Raw genomic sequence first — 15041 nt, 5'->3', positions numbered from 1 at the left:
CACCACACTGAGTTAAAGCACTACATTTTACATACACACATATTATATTAGCACATTTAACCCTTTGATTGCCTCTATTAACCCTTCGATCACCGTGTAACTAAGGCAGCGCAGTCAGTGTCAGTATATACAGTAGAATTTTTCACTGATTATTGTATTACTGCAGATAGCTTCAGGGTCTGTAGGCTCCCCTCCCAGCCAGGGTCAGCTAGCATTAGATTGCCTGCATACTATCACACTCACGCTATAGGTTGCTGATCATCGCCATTACTAGTATAGTGTTTATACGGATCAATATATTGATCATGAACAGAACTATACTAGTGCCTCCTAAGTCCTCAAAAATGCAGTGTTTGCAGGATCGGCCCCGTTCGCTGCCAGCACTAGCAGTTAGCCCCTCTGCTGTTTTTCATGGAATATTTGAATGAATTGAGTGTGGGCCAAAGCATTTTATGTGCACAACAACACATGGCCACCCACCCAAATTCAGCTCTTGACAGACAATTGACATGGAAACCTATCACAGTTTCTGTATTTAAAACTTTGTTGGGCCTAACCCTCAACATGGGCATTACAAAAATAATAAATTGGGGACATATAGGTCCAAAGACATGATTAATCATATGTCCTTGTTCTCTGCTGTTGCATATATGCCCAACATGGACCAGCCACGTACTGTACGTCACTGGACTTTGAGTCCAGGATGATGCCTGCAGCTACAGGCAGCACCCTGGTATCGTTTTTTTTCAGCTGGCAGTTGGCTTTCATGTAAAAGCAATCCTAGCAATTGCCCCCTTGCCGCCTTCCATGGCTTTCTTGTGCTCTCTTATACCACCAAGGACCCCTAAAATGCAGCTGGCTGACCATAGAGCTGATTCTGAGACCAGAATGCTTCAATCGCTTCTGTAGTCTAAAAAAACAGAAGCTACAAGCATTTCATCATTTCGGTTTTGCCGCATATAAACAGTGCCTTTTTAAAATTAGGAAAGCATCTGATCACACTGATCTTGGCAGGGGAATGATCTAGAGTTAGCATAATATCCTATTTTATAATTTATCAAACAATTGGGCAATATATTGTGTTTTTGTGCATTAAAGTTCAAAAAAGTATATTTTTTCAAAAAAATTTGCGTTTGAAAAATTGCTGTGCAAATACTATGTAACATAAAAAATTGAAACATGCACCGTTTTATTCTATAGGGACTCTGCTTTTAAAAAATATATACGTTTTGGGGGATCAAAGTAATTTTCTAGCAAAATAACAATTTTTTATGTAAAGAAAATACTTGGTCTTCAAGTGGTTAGAAGAGTGGTTGATGTTTAGCAAAAGTTTCTAATGTTGGGCATAAAATTCCATAATAGTGGAAGCACCCCACCCCCCAAATGACCCCTTTTTGGAAAGTAGACACTCCAAGGTATTTGCTAAGGGGCTTAGTGAGTATTTTGCAGACCTCATTTGTTGCCACAAGTTTTTGGAAAATTAAGAAAGAAAACAAAAATTTATTTTTTATTTTCTTTTTTTCCTTTTCAAAACCCTGTGACAAAAAATGATATCTGCAAAATACAAAAAATTATAACTTTAACAAATGTGCCATGGCTCTTATCAATTTCCTTGGTATGTCTACTTTCCAAAAAGGGGATATTTGGGGGGAGGGGGGTACTATCCTGGCATTTTAGGGCCTCCAAAACAGTGATAGGTAGTGGGGAAGTGATATGAGAAAATATGCCCTTTGAAAGCATAAAGTTGGTCATTGGATTTGGGGGTCCTGTGTGTGGATAGGCTGCCAAAAAGTCTCTCACATGTGGTATTCCAGTGGCAGAATGTGTTTTGAGGTGTTATTCTACATATATCCATGGCATATGTGATGTGGGTGTTTTTGTACTGCCCTGGCATGTTAGCACCTCAAGACATGTAGACAGTTAGAAAATAAAAGCTGCATAGATTCCATTATATATACCATATTTTGTATAACTTTCACACAGACCAATAAATATATGCATATTGGGATTTTCTTTTTACCAAAGATGTGTAGCAGAATAGATTTTGGCCTAAATGTATGACTAAATTTGAGTGTATTGGATATTTGTTATAACAGAAAGTAGAAAATGTCATTTTTTATTCTAAATGTTCGGTCTTTTTTCATTTATATCACAAAAAATAAAAATCCCAGTGATGATTAAATACCACCAAAAGAAATCTCTATTTGTGTGGAAAAAAAAGGACATACATTTTGTTTGGTTACAGAGTTTCATGACCGTACAATTACCAGTTGAAATAGAGCAGGACTGAATAGCAAAAAATGGCCTGGTCAAGAAGGGGGGCAAGGGATTAACTAATAATATTGAAATTATTTTGTTTGCTTTGTACATTAATATTTTTGCAGCTTTAACATATATTTACACATGTCACCTTGAAAAAAAAGTGCAAAAGTGAAAAAAAAAACCAAAAAAAAATAACTTTGCAATGCTTTGAACCAGAATCATAATTTAGTGTCATTTTAAACACCACAAATTACAGAATAAAATGTGCACTTTTTATTTTAACACTATTTATTTTTAAACTAACACTGCTAAAAAAAAGAAAAAAATTAGTTTTGTTTAGTTTAGTTATGTTTAATTGTCTAAGGATTGCGAAAAAAAATAATTGTTGCAAGACAATATCCATGAATAGAAAGCCTTATTTTTACTTTAAAAAAAATATATATTTATCACGTTGTTATCTTACGCAATGGCAAAGTTATCGCTGAATAAACAGGTCTATATCAGAAATGAGAAAATTGCTCTTGTCCATCAGGGATGAACAGGTGAGAAAGATGGAGTAGTTAGGCTGAAGTATGTTATGTTTTGTTCTTGGGTTTAGTTAAGCTGTAAAGTGATTTTAAACCCCCACCGTGTAAAACAACCCATTCCATTTAAAAATAGAAATGAGAGGTAAAACATGGGGAGGGGGGGGCAGTATAAGCCTGATCATTGGAGGAGAGCACACTGAGTTCCAGCACAGCCAGAAAACTGATCACCCTGTGGTCTGATGCCTAGTGTAGTCAGCAGGGGTGGACTGACCATTTGGAAACTCGGGCACTGCTCGAGGGCCCGGGGTCAGTAGGGGGCCCCATGAGATGCCCCTGGTACCTTTTTCATTGGCTTTTTTGAGTTTGGGCAAGGACACAGAGGCCCCATGATCCCCTATTGCCCGGGGGCCCCATGAGTTGTCAGTCCGCCCCTGGTAGTCAGTTTTTGATAGGAAAGCAGAGGGACTGTCAGGAAGGTCAGGGATGTCACACAAAGGAAGCAATGCAAAAAGAACAGGATACTTTTTCATACAAGTACAAGACTCAAACAAACATACTGAACAGCATCCCAGATGTCCTCTGTATCAACTCTAATCTCAGTGCCCCTGCAGAATAATTGAAGAGATGGCTCAGTAAGCACATGGGTAGAAAGTGAGGCCATGGAATTGTTCACTAGGGCTTTGTGGGAAGCTATACAAACAGTAAAATTACGTGTGATTGCACATACCCAGCTGTACATCAGAATAAAATCTTTAAAATATATGTAAACCCTCACCTTGTAAAACAACCCATTAACCACTTGCCTTCCTGAGGATTTCCCCCTCTTCCTGACCAGGCCATTTTTTGCGATACGACACTGCTTTACTTCAACTGACAAATGCACGGTCATGCAAGGCTGCACCCAAATGAAATTTACGTCCTTTTTTTCCCAAAAACGGATCTTTCTTTTGGTGGTATTTGATTGCCTCTGAATTTTTATTTTTTGCGCTATAGAAAAAAAAATTCCGAAAATTTTATGAAAAATAATATTTTTGACTTTTTACTTTTAAACATATCCAGTAAAAAAATTTAAAAAATCTAATTTCGTCATAAATGTATGCCAAAATGTATTCTGCTACATGTCTTTGCTAAAAAAATCCCAATAGGTGTAAATTAATTGGTTTAGGTAAAAATTATAGCATTTACAAATGGTGATCTATACACTGGGATTTTTTTTTTAATTTTTACTAGTAATGGCAGCGATCAGCAACTAATAGTGGGACCGTGGGACTGTGGCGGGCATTCTGACACTGGGGGGAACTGACTTGGTCTCACTGACATCCACAGTGACACCAATACAGTAATCAGTGCTAATTAAAAGCACTGACACTGTGCTAATGGCACTGGGCATGAAGGGATTAACATCTGGGGTGATCAAAGGGTTAACTGTGTGCTGTTTTACATAGTGTGCTCTGTGTGTGCTCTGTGTGTGCACAGCCATGCAAAGCGGTGTGCAGGAGCTGACAGGAGAGAGAACTGCATTGTTACAAACATTTCTCCCCCCCGTCGGAGATGCTCAGCAATCAACGTGTGCCGGCGAGTAATATATATAGTAGTATATATAGTAGTAGTATATAAATACCTTTATTCCCTGTTTTTAAGTGATCACATGCCCTTTAAGCTCCTTATGCAGCTGATAACAGAGAGCTGGGGGAAGATAAACAGCAGAACACTAAACCTCCCAGTGAAAGGCTGTGGTAAGATGGGGGGGGGGGGGGGCAGCACAAGCCTGATCATTGGAAGAGAGAGGCTGATTTTCCAGCACATCTAGAGAACTGACCACGCTGTGCTCTCATGCTTACTATGGTCAGTTTTTAATAGGAAAGCAGAGGGACTGGCAGGAACACCAAGGTTTTCACACCAAGGAAGCAATACAATACAAAGAGAACAGGATACTTTTTCACACAAGTACATGGTACAACAGGGACATACCAGGAATCTGAAATGTTGGGTTTACATATTCTGTAAGTTTTAAGTGTATGGATCCAGAGTTGTTGAAATGTAAGCACACAGAAAATGACTTGACCGGCTGGTATGTTCAATTAGGAAAGGTGGCAGTCTGGAATATTTCATTATACATGAGAATGTGGTTTTGAGAGTCAGCAATATGATGCGTTCACTCAATTCACAAAGCAAACAAGTCAGGAGAAGCGTACTTATTTTCAAAAAAGAGACAGTTGTTTTCTGTTTAGTCCAATGAGATTTGAAAATGACAGGCACACAGTCACAAATAATTCTCATTATCCATGCATGAAGCTTTGTGAAATGACTCTATTAAAGGGGAGTTTTTTTTATTTACAAAGACCAGTAAGTGGGGGCCTATATATAAAATATTGAAAATAAACAGCTTTTCACAATCAAATGCACGGTAAACAATTCATGTTTTAAAGAAAGTATAATATAATAAAGTTGATAGGCATGGCTGTCATACATCTATTTTCTATGATTTCCCTTTAATGATGCTGCTTCCTGTATGACGAGTACTAGACTTTTTCCATAGACTATTTGGAATTATAATGCAAGTGCAACATAGAGAATTTTGCTAATGCATTTTCACTAATTTAACCAGTGTGAAAGAGATCTGAAATGTTCCACTTTGATGCAGAGTTGAAAGCAGCAGAACACAGGCAATCAATAGTGCTGCGTAATATTGGGATGGGGAAGAAAAAGATTAAATCAGTATGTTTGCAAAGACATTGAAGCCGCTTATTAAAAGAAAAACTGGCGGAATGATTTGTCATAGCTGAAAACATACTAAGTTCTTTTGCACTTTCTTTTTTTTTTTCAAATTTATCTTTATTGACGTCAATGCTTGACTGCGATCAAGGTTTACACGATGTAGGAAAAAGTAAAAACAAAACTTTATTTTTAGTTGATTGGGGCTGGCGCTTTTGTCTTTCATGTTACTCTGTCACTTTTTAAATTTGTTAAAGAAAGAGCTTCCTTTAAAGTAAAGGATTAATACTTCTCCTGTTACCCATACCATAAATACCCACTGCCTGCTTAAAGCTTAACTTTACCCATAACAGTTTGATAACAATTAATATTCTTTAACCACTTGCCCTCCAGAGGATTTACCCCCCCCCCCTTCCTACCCAGGCCATATTTGCGATACAACGCTGCGTTACTTTAACTGACAGTTGCGCGGTCATGCAACTCTGCACCCAGATTAAATTTATGTCCATTTTTTCCCACAAATGGAGCTTTATTTCTGTGGTATTTTATTGCCTCTGATTTTTTATTTTTTGTGCTATAAACAAAAAAAGACTAACAATGTTGGAAAAAAAACTATATTTTTGACTTTTTGCTATAAAACATGTCCAGTAAAAAAATAAAAAAAAACAAATTTCATCATAAATTTAGGCCAAAATGTATTCGGCTCTTTGCTAAAATAAATCTCAATATGTGTACATTAATTGGTTTATGTGAAAGTTATAGCGTCTACAAATGGCGGTATATATACTGGAATTTTTTTTTTTCAATACTAATAATGGCAGCGACTTCCACAGTGATACCAATACAGTGATCAGTGCTAATAAAAAGCATTGACACTGTACTAATGACACTGAGCAGGAAGGGGTTAACATCTGGGGCGATCAAAGGGTTAACTGTGTGCTGTGAGTGTGTTTTACTGTGTAAGCATACCGGTTAGGGCTTAGACTCAGATGACCCTGTATCATCCCCCAGAGTGACCTGCTTGTATACCTATCCTGCCGATGGGAGCCTCTCTACTGCTACAGCCATTGGTCTTCAAGTCTCCAAGCCAGGGGCGGACTGACCATTTGGAAACTCGGGCACTGCCCGAGAGCCCGGGGTCAGTAGAGAGCCCCATGAGATGCCCCTGTACCTTTTTCATAGGCTTTCTTGAGCAAGGACATAGGGGCCCTATGAGTTGTCAGTCCACCCCTGCTCCTGACTGCGATAGTTCCACTTTAAGCATCTTCTCCGCATGTCATATGCCTTGTCCCTGACTCTGCAGCTTGCTTCATTCCATCAGCCACTAGATCTTACTGTGTTTTGTAGTGGGGGTTTGGAGGAAAACCTACAGCATGCAGAAAGGAACTATGCATCTTACACTCCCAACAGTGTCTAATATTGAATATTTTTTAGCTAGCAGAGTTCCTGCAAGCAGAGGGTATTGAACCACAATCCACATACAACACTGAGGCATTGATAGCTTTACATTGTGGTATTTTTAGTTAGTATGATTTTGATACATGTTAATGCACATCATTTGTGTTCACATGAATTCATATTCCACTCTAAACTGTTAGGTGATATTGCATTGAAGTTGGATTTGCACATTAACGCATGTCAGTAGTGCTTTTCTTTTAATTATATTGTGATTGTGCTGCACTTTTTCAAAGAATAATGTTGAAGCACTGATTATGAGAGAGAGAGGTTACTTTTTTCTTTGGCGCATCCATGCAATGCCAGAAGGCTGTTATTACCCATATGGAAGAAAAATATATTTGAAATATATTTTAAAAATATTCTTCCCAAATACATTGCCATATATTTGAAATGCTACAATTATGGCCATATTAAATATATTTAATATATATTTATATATATATATATATATATATATATATATATATATAGACGCAGTCACGCGCTGGAGCAATTGTGGCACAAAACCAGATCTCCTCGAGCGTTCTCTCTCTACAAATCCGCCTTCCTCAACTACACTTCCTCCCTCCACACTGCCAAGCAAGCCTACTTCGTAACCCTCATTAACACCCTCTCCTCCTTTCCTCGCCGGCTCTTCTCCACTTTCAACTCCCTACTCTCCCCCCCCCACCCCCACCCAGTACCTCACTCACCGCCCACGAGATTGCCAATCACTTCCAAAACAAGATTGACGCAATTCGTAAGGACATTGCCAATACTCAATCCACCTTCCCACCTAGCCTCCCTCCCACCACTACCCCATCAACTCTCCCCTTCTCTGACCTCACAACCGCCCTGCCCCCCACCACTCCTAACATCCCGCACACTATAATCTCCCCAACACTCTGCTCCTTCAACCCTACTACCACTGAGGAGGTCAATAAGGTCTTCTCAGAAGCCACCTCACCACTTGCCCCCTTGACCCTGTCCCCACACAACTCCCCCGGTCACCCTCCTCCTCCATCCTGCGCTCCCTCACCCACATCTTCTATCTCTCCCTCTCTACTGGCGTATTCCCCTCCCCCCTAAAGCACGTGCACATCACCCCCATACTCAAAAAACCCTCCCTGGACCCCACCGCCCTGAACAACCTTACACCCATCTCCCTGCTGCCATTCACATTCAAGCTCCTTGAGCGCTTAGTTTACAATCGCCTAAGCTCCGACCTCACTGACAACAACCTCCTCGATCCTCTACAGTCTGGCTTCCGTCCCCTACACTCCACCGAAACTGCCCTACTCAAAATCACTAACGACCTGCTAACCACCAAAGCTAATGGCCACTACTTAGTCCTCCTACTCCTCGACCTCTCCGCGGCCTTCAACACAGTTGACCACCCCCTCCTCCTTAATATACTATACTCCCTTGGCATCAGAGACTCTGCTCTCTCCTGGCTTTCCTCCAATCTATCCCAACGCTCCTTCAGCGTTGCCTATAACGCTACCACCTTTCCCTCTCTCCCCCTCTCTGTTGGGGTCCCCCAAGGCTCTGTCCTCGGGCCCCTTCTTTTCTCCATCTACACCTACTCTCTCGGCAAACTGATACATTCCCACAGCTTCAACTATCACCTCTACGCCGATGACACTCAAATTTATCTCTCCACCCCTCACCTCACCCCTTCAGTCTCCGCCCTTATCACCCACCTACTGAATGACATATCAGACTGGATGTCGCTCCATTTCCTCAAATTGAACCTTTCCAAAACCGAGCTCCTAGTTTTCCCCCCAGCCCGCGCCCCCCTCCCCATCCACTCCATCACGACCAACAACGCCACCATCAATCCCACCCCACAAGCCAACATCCTAGGTGTCACCCTAGACTCAAACCTGTCCTTCCAACCCCATGTCCAATCGCTGGAAAATTCATGGAGGCTCCACCTCCGCAACATCTCCAAAATACGTACGTTCCTAACCCCAGATCAGGGGCAGACTGACCATTTGGAAACTCGGGCACTGCCCAAGGGCCCAGGGTCAGTAGAGGGCCCTATGAGATGCCCCTGGTACCTTTTTCATAGACTTTTTTGAGTTTGGGCAAGGACACAGGGGCCCCATGATCCCCTATTGCCGGGGGGCCCATGAGTTGTCAGTCCGCCCCTGCCCCAGACACTACTAAACAACTTGTTCACTCCCTTATTATCTCACGCCTGGACTACTGCAATTCCCTTCTCACCGGCCTACCCCAATACAGGCTATCCCCGCTTCAGTCTATCCTGAGCTCAGCGGCCAGACTCATCCACCTCACCAACCGCTCCACTTCTGCCACCCCCTCTGTCATTCCCTCCACTGGCTTCTGATTGCCCAACGCATTAAATTGTTGTGGTGGTTTATGTAAGGATATATATTATTTATAAAGGGCGTGTCCCTTTCCCTTAGATGAAATATTACAGTGCCTCCAGCCGTTAAAATACGGCAAATATTTAGTAAACCAATAATTTGGACACCTTGATAATTTGATCACCACTTATTATTATACCTTGAATTCTTTTAGCCAATATGATTTCGTACCATACACACAAAATTTGCCTTATAATAGATAAATATAAAAATTTATTTATGTACAAAAATTATATATATATTAACACAAAACACAAAAGACTGGTGATAAATGAATATTGGTACACACAATCAAAAATATATCCTACCAATGTAAGACACACTAATAATGTCTCTAACTAATTACATCAATCACAAATTTAAATGATACGATATTTATTAAATTTATTAATAATTAATAATTTCGAATATCTCAAAGGTTATATTCTTACATGCCGTGGCCATAGGCTTGCAAGAAGTAAGCCCTTGATATGTGATACTCTGCTTATTAATATTCAATAAATTATGAAATATGGAAAAATTTATAATATGGCAATCAACAATTTTTAACAGTAACACAGTATCTGACTACATATATCTAACTACCCAATATTGTTGTAATACACTACGGTAATTTTTATGATTCTACACAACAGAGGAAATAATTAATACAACATCAAATAAACATCTCACCACACCCGGACGTCAGACTAGGCAACTCTCCCGTGGATTTAGCTGGCAGTGGAACGCCTTTAGACTGATATATAGGCAAGTGATAGATTCAATAGGGGAGAATGTAGGAAGTTATAAGTTTAGAGGTTTAAAGTTTTAGGAAGTTTGAAAAGATGGAAGAGTAGTTATTTCAGCAGAGATCTTCTTCAGATGTCAGGTCTTTCCATGAGGTCTTATGAGGGTTCTTCTTTTTCATGAGGTTTTTTTTTTCTGTTACAGCACATGGGCTTTTTATATCCACTAGTCCATTGTTCTAAGATACCTTCCCACCAGGCTTCCTGATTGGCTAGTTGAGAAATGTGTGTACATAAGCTATTTCTCACCTGCCCGCCAGGTGGCGGTCATGTATCACAGAACAATGTGAGTATTTGATATGACTCATATCTTGGGTGGAATCTTCAGGTAATTTCAGGAATAAAATATACAGCACTTTCCAGATATAGCAGTGATCATACCTATGATATTCTAAATAGGGACCATGGAATATAGGTGTATATTCGGTTATTCCTCCTTGAAGTATCATCCTGTTTGTTTCTTGATAAGACATGTAACTAATGCTAGTTTATAATACATCTTACTTCCCATCATCTCAATACTCAAGTTAGTGATATATAGTTCCCATTGCTGAGTATTTAGTGGTGTTTAAAGTCTATGACATCTTATTTATAATCTGTTTTTGTAATACATTTTTGTAATGATATACAGTGAACTTTTAGACTTAAATGTCCTGAATTTCACCCCTTTGTTTCAGAATCAACATTTTTCTCTGTGTAGGGAAAAAAACTCTCTATTTGCATGGCCCTTGTATTGGGCTCATAGTAAACAATTGTTAATGCTTTCACCCTTGGTGAACAATAGTATATGGTAATAGTTTCAGAGGTCTGTTGGTTCATCACACTCTACAAGGTTTGGGTAAGCTCTCAGACAATCAGTTTGGTTCCTCTATTGTCATGTCCAGACCTTGTATATGTTTACCTGCTTATTGAAGTCTGAATGATGGTGTTTGATCACCTGTAGAACTTTAAAATAGTATTGTCTCTAGGAGGAAAGAAAAACAATCCCTTTACCCATTACATTTCTCTAGCTAGATGGTTCAACCAAGACAAAATTAACTCTTAGCATCCGGCTATTGCTGAGCTGTTTGCCATATAATATTATGTCTTGATAAAAGTCATATTTTTGAGACATGATTCAAAAGCCCACAACAAAATCCCCCTTTGTTTGGGGTACAGGCACGTGTATAGGGGTGTCTGTGTCGCAAAACATGAGTGGGCTTTTGGCTAGAGTGATTGTTCGTCTTCTCCGGTGAAGGGAATGAAATAATAAAAAAAAATTTCCGATAACAAAATGGCAGCGGTAATGCTGGTTGTTCCTCAACTTGACTCGGCGTCTTTAGATGGACACTTCCGATGACGATCCTGGTCTTGTGATGAGGCCGGCCTGGCCTGGCACATCCACCTTGGGGTCCATGGGTCCTCCGCACGACAGGTCTCTTAGACGGTCTCCTAGGCGGGTCTTTTCCTCTGGACTGGCCCTTGGTGGCCTGGGATATCAGGTTATCGTCTCCGGATCGATCTCTGGCATCTGGTCTTTCCCACAGGACATCATAGCTTCCTTCTAGGGTCCGGTCATTGACACCTCCGATCGCCGGTCTGGTCATAGTCTGGGCCTTCCTTTCTAAATTATTAAAATGAACAGTTTAAGTATGGGATATACATAAAATTATGTTACTGGATCCTGTAAGGCAAAAAATGAGTAATATGTTTAAAGGAAATTTAATAATGATCTCAATATCTCCAGATAGGAATTGGTGGGTTCAGTCTTCCAACAACTGCAATTGAGACTTCGGATGGCAAGCACGTAATTGGTTGATGTGCACCCATCTATCACTGATTTCACCATACCGGGTAACCTGCAATTTATATGCGACCGGAGAGATTTTATCAATGATAGAGAACGGACCTTTCCAAGATGGAAGGAATTTCCGTTCCTTGATCTGGTCTCTTGCAAAGTTGTATAGATAGACTTTGTCACCAATCTCATATTCCTTCTTGGAGGTTTTGAGATCATAGTATGTCTTAGCACTAGTTGCAGCTCTTTCCAAATTTCGCTGGGCAAAGGCAAAAGCATATTGCAGATGTTTACGTAAATCCTCTATGTACTGGTGTGTGGTGGTAGCATTGATCAAATTTTGATCTGTAGTGCGATACAATAAGTGCTGGGGCAGTACCATCCGTCTACCTGTCATCAGTTCAAAAGATGACATTTTTGTAACTGTATTCGGAGTAGCCCTCAACGCCATCAGGACCAGCGGGAGCTTGACATCCCAATCTTTGCCTGTTTCCTTAACAAATTTCTTAAGGACATTAACGATGGTCTGATTGTATCGTTCTACACCACCACTAGAGGCTGGCCGATAGGCGATATGCAATTTCCTTTTAACCCCCAAAATTTTCCACAATTTGGCCATCACTTCGCTAGTGAAGTGCGATCCTCTATCAGACTCTATCCTCTGAGGTAAACCAAAACGTGAAAATACATGATTTATTAGCAATGCAGCACATGTCTCGGAGCTGTTATTTGGTGCTGGTATACATTCGACATACTTGGTGAATAAACATGTAACTGTTAACATATACCGATTTCCTCGTGAAGATTTTGTTACTGGCCCAATAAAATCCATCTGAAGGTCTGACCAAGGCATACATATCCCCCTCTTCTGGAGAGGTGCTCTGTGAGTTGGCTTGGTAGGTTGAAATTGGGGACATATTAGGCAACCTTGGCAGTACTCCTTCACATCACGTAACATATGAGGCCAGTAGGCATAATCCCGCAGGATCTCATACGTGATCTTCTCTCCACGATGACCGGAAGTGGGAGCATCATGGGCATGCTGTAGCATCAAACCTCTAAATTTAAGTGGGACGACCCATTGTTGTACGCCACCCTTTGAGGTTCGTATCAACAATCCCTGGTATAAAGAGAATTGGGATTTGGATTTCATTAAGATACGTAAATCCTCCTTCCCACTATATACTTCCTTATTTATGGGATTTTGGTTGGGATCTTCTATATGACTATAAAACAAGCCAATTATTGGGTCTTCTTTTTGGGCAGTAATTAAATCCTCACTAGGAGAATCGTGACTCCACTGTAATGCATTTGGATCACCAGTTGTTCTGGCCTGTTGCCTGGTGACAGCTTCAACCTGTACGGTACCTAAAAATTGATCAATGTCTAACAGTTCACCGGTGATTGCCCCTTCCTTGGCTAGAGAATCGGCCAGATCGTTCCCTTCTTTCTCGGCACCTAGAACCTTGGAGTGGCCCTTGGTCTTCTTGAAGTGCAGGGTGAGATCATTGAACCTTACCAGTTCATCGATGTGACAAAAGAGCTTACCATGTTTCACGGGTTTGTGATTACTCTTGTTCATGTTGTTTCGCTTCCACCTAGGAAAATACTCCACAAAACTATTCCTGACATAATTGGAATCGGTTATGATGGCACACTCTCTGATGTTGAACTCTATAGCCATCTCAACTGCTCTAAGAATTGCAGTAAGTTCAGCAACCTGACTGCTTTTTGGTCCAAGTTTGTATCCCACAGAAATTGGGGTGACACCTTGGGTCCAAACGATTCCAATACCTGCCACTAGTTGGAGCTGTTCCCCATCCTTGTGATGAAAAGCACAACCATCCACATATACACACGGCAGCTGTTTACAGTATTCTTCATCGTAAACCTTGTAGGGAGAGAACAGTTGTTCTTCCAGAAAGTCAGTGTCCGGACCCTCCATAGCAGGCGTAGTTGCGGAACAATCATGGAGCTCGGCTAGGCCCTGGGCTACTGGACTTTCCTTGTTCTGTTTGTACCGAATTTCAAGAGGCCACCCTTGCAAAGACAAAGTCCAAGCAGTGATGCGGCTATTAGACACATTTCCTCCCTTGATACGTTCACTCTTTAAATACTGTAAAGGCTGGTGTGCCGTTTCAACAATGATTCTCTCTCCCTGAATGTAACTGCGAAAATTCTGTAATGCCCACACGGTGGACAATAGAGCTTTTTCACAGTCACTGAACTTTACTTCAACCGGGGACAAAGTTTTACTGGCATAGGCAATCACCTTACTGACATCATCACGTTTCTGGTAAAGAACAGAACTCATACTTACCTGCGTAAACCCTGTCTCTAGATAGAAATTTTTACCCCCTTCGGGATATCCGAGACACGGAGCTTGTGTGAGACGTTCCTTTAATTCCTTCATGGCGTCCTCCTGTTTCTTACCCCACGACCATTCGACATCCTTCTTCAGTAGGTGAAGCAGTGGCTTGCTTATCTCGGCGTAATTATCAATAAACTTACGCGAGTAGTTTACCATACCTAGGAAGGATCTCAATTCTTTAAGGTTAGTAGGGACTTTACAGTTCAGAACCGCCTCAACTTTCTTCTTTTGTGGGTTCAAACCTTCAGCAGTAACTTCATGGCCTAGGAAGTTTACCTTCGTGCGACACCACTGGGCTTTTTGTAATGACAGTTTTACTCCTGCTGCTTTTAATTGGCCCAGGACATGCCGAAGTTCTGTAATGTGTTTGGCCATATCAGTACTTTTGATCAGGATATCGTCCACATATGCCAACGTCCCCCTTTCGAAGGCGTCTGGCATGGCCTTGTGCATGAACACAGCAAATTCATGTCCGGAATTTATGAATCCGAAAGGCATTCGTACCCAACAATATTGTCGATTCCCAAAACTGAAGGCCAGTTTGTATTGGTCTTCCTCACTCACCTTTATGGTCCAATACCCCTGTGCACAATCCAAAGCTGTGAAAACCTGGGATCCTTGGAGCTGGGCGAGACACTGGTCTATGTATGGGACCGGCCATCCTGACATGTACACACGTTTGTTCAGCTGACGGAGATCAGCGCATAAACGCCATTGTCCATTGGGTTTTAAAATACCCAGGATCGGGTGGTTGTAGGAGCTGTGGATGGGCCT

Source organism: Staurois parvus, unplaced genomic scaffold (assembly GCF_062004578.1).
Source record: "Staurois parvus isolate SC_StPar_1 unplaced genomic scaffold, SC_StPar_1.0 ptg000298l, whole genome shotgun sequence".
Taxonomy (NCBI): domain Eukaryota; kingdom Metazoa; phylum Chordata; class Amphibia; order Anura; family Ranidae; genus Staurois; species Staurois parvus.
Note: the sequence above shows the minus strand (reverse complement) of the source record.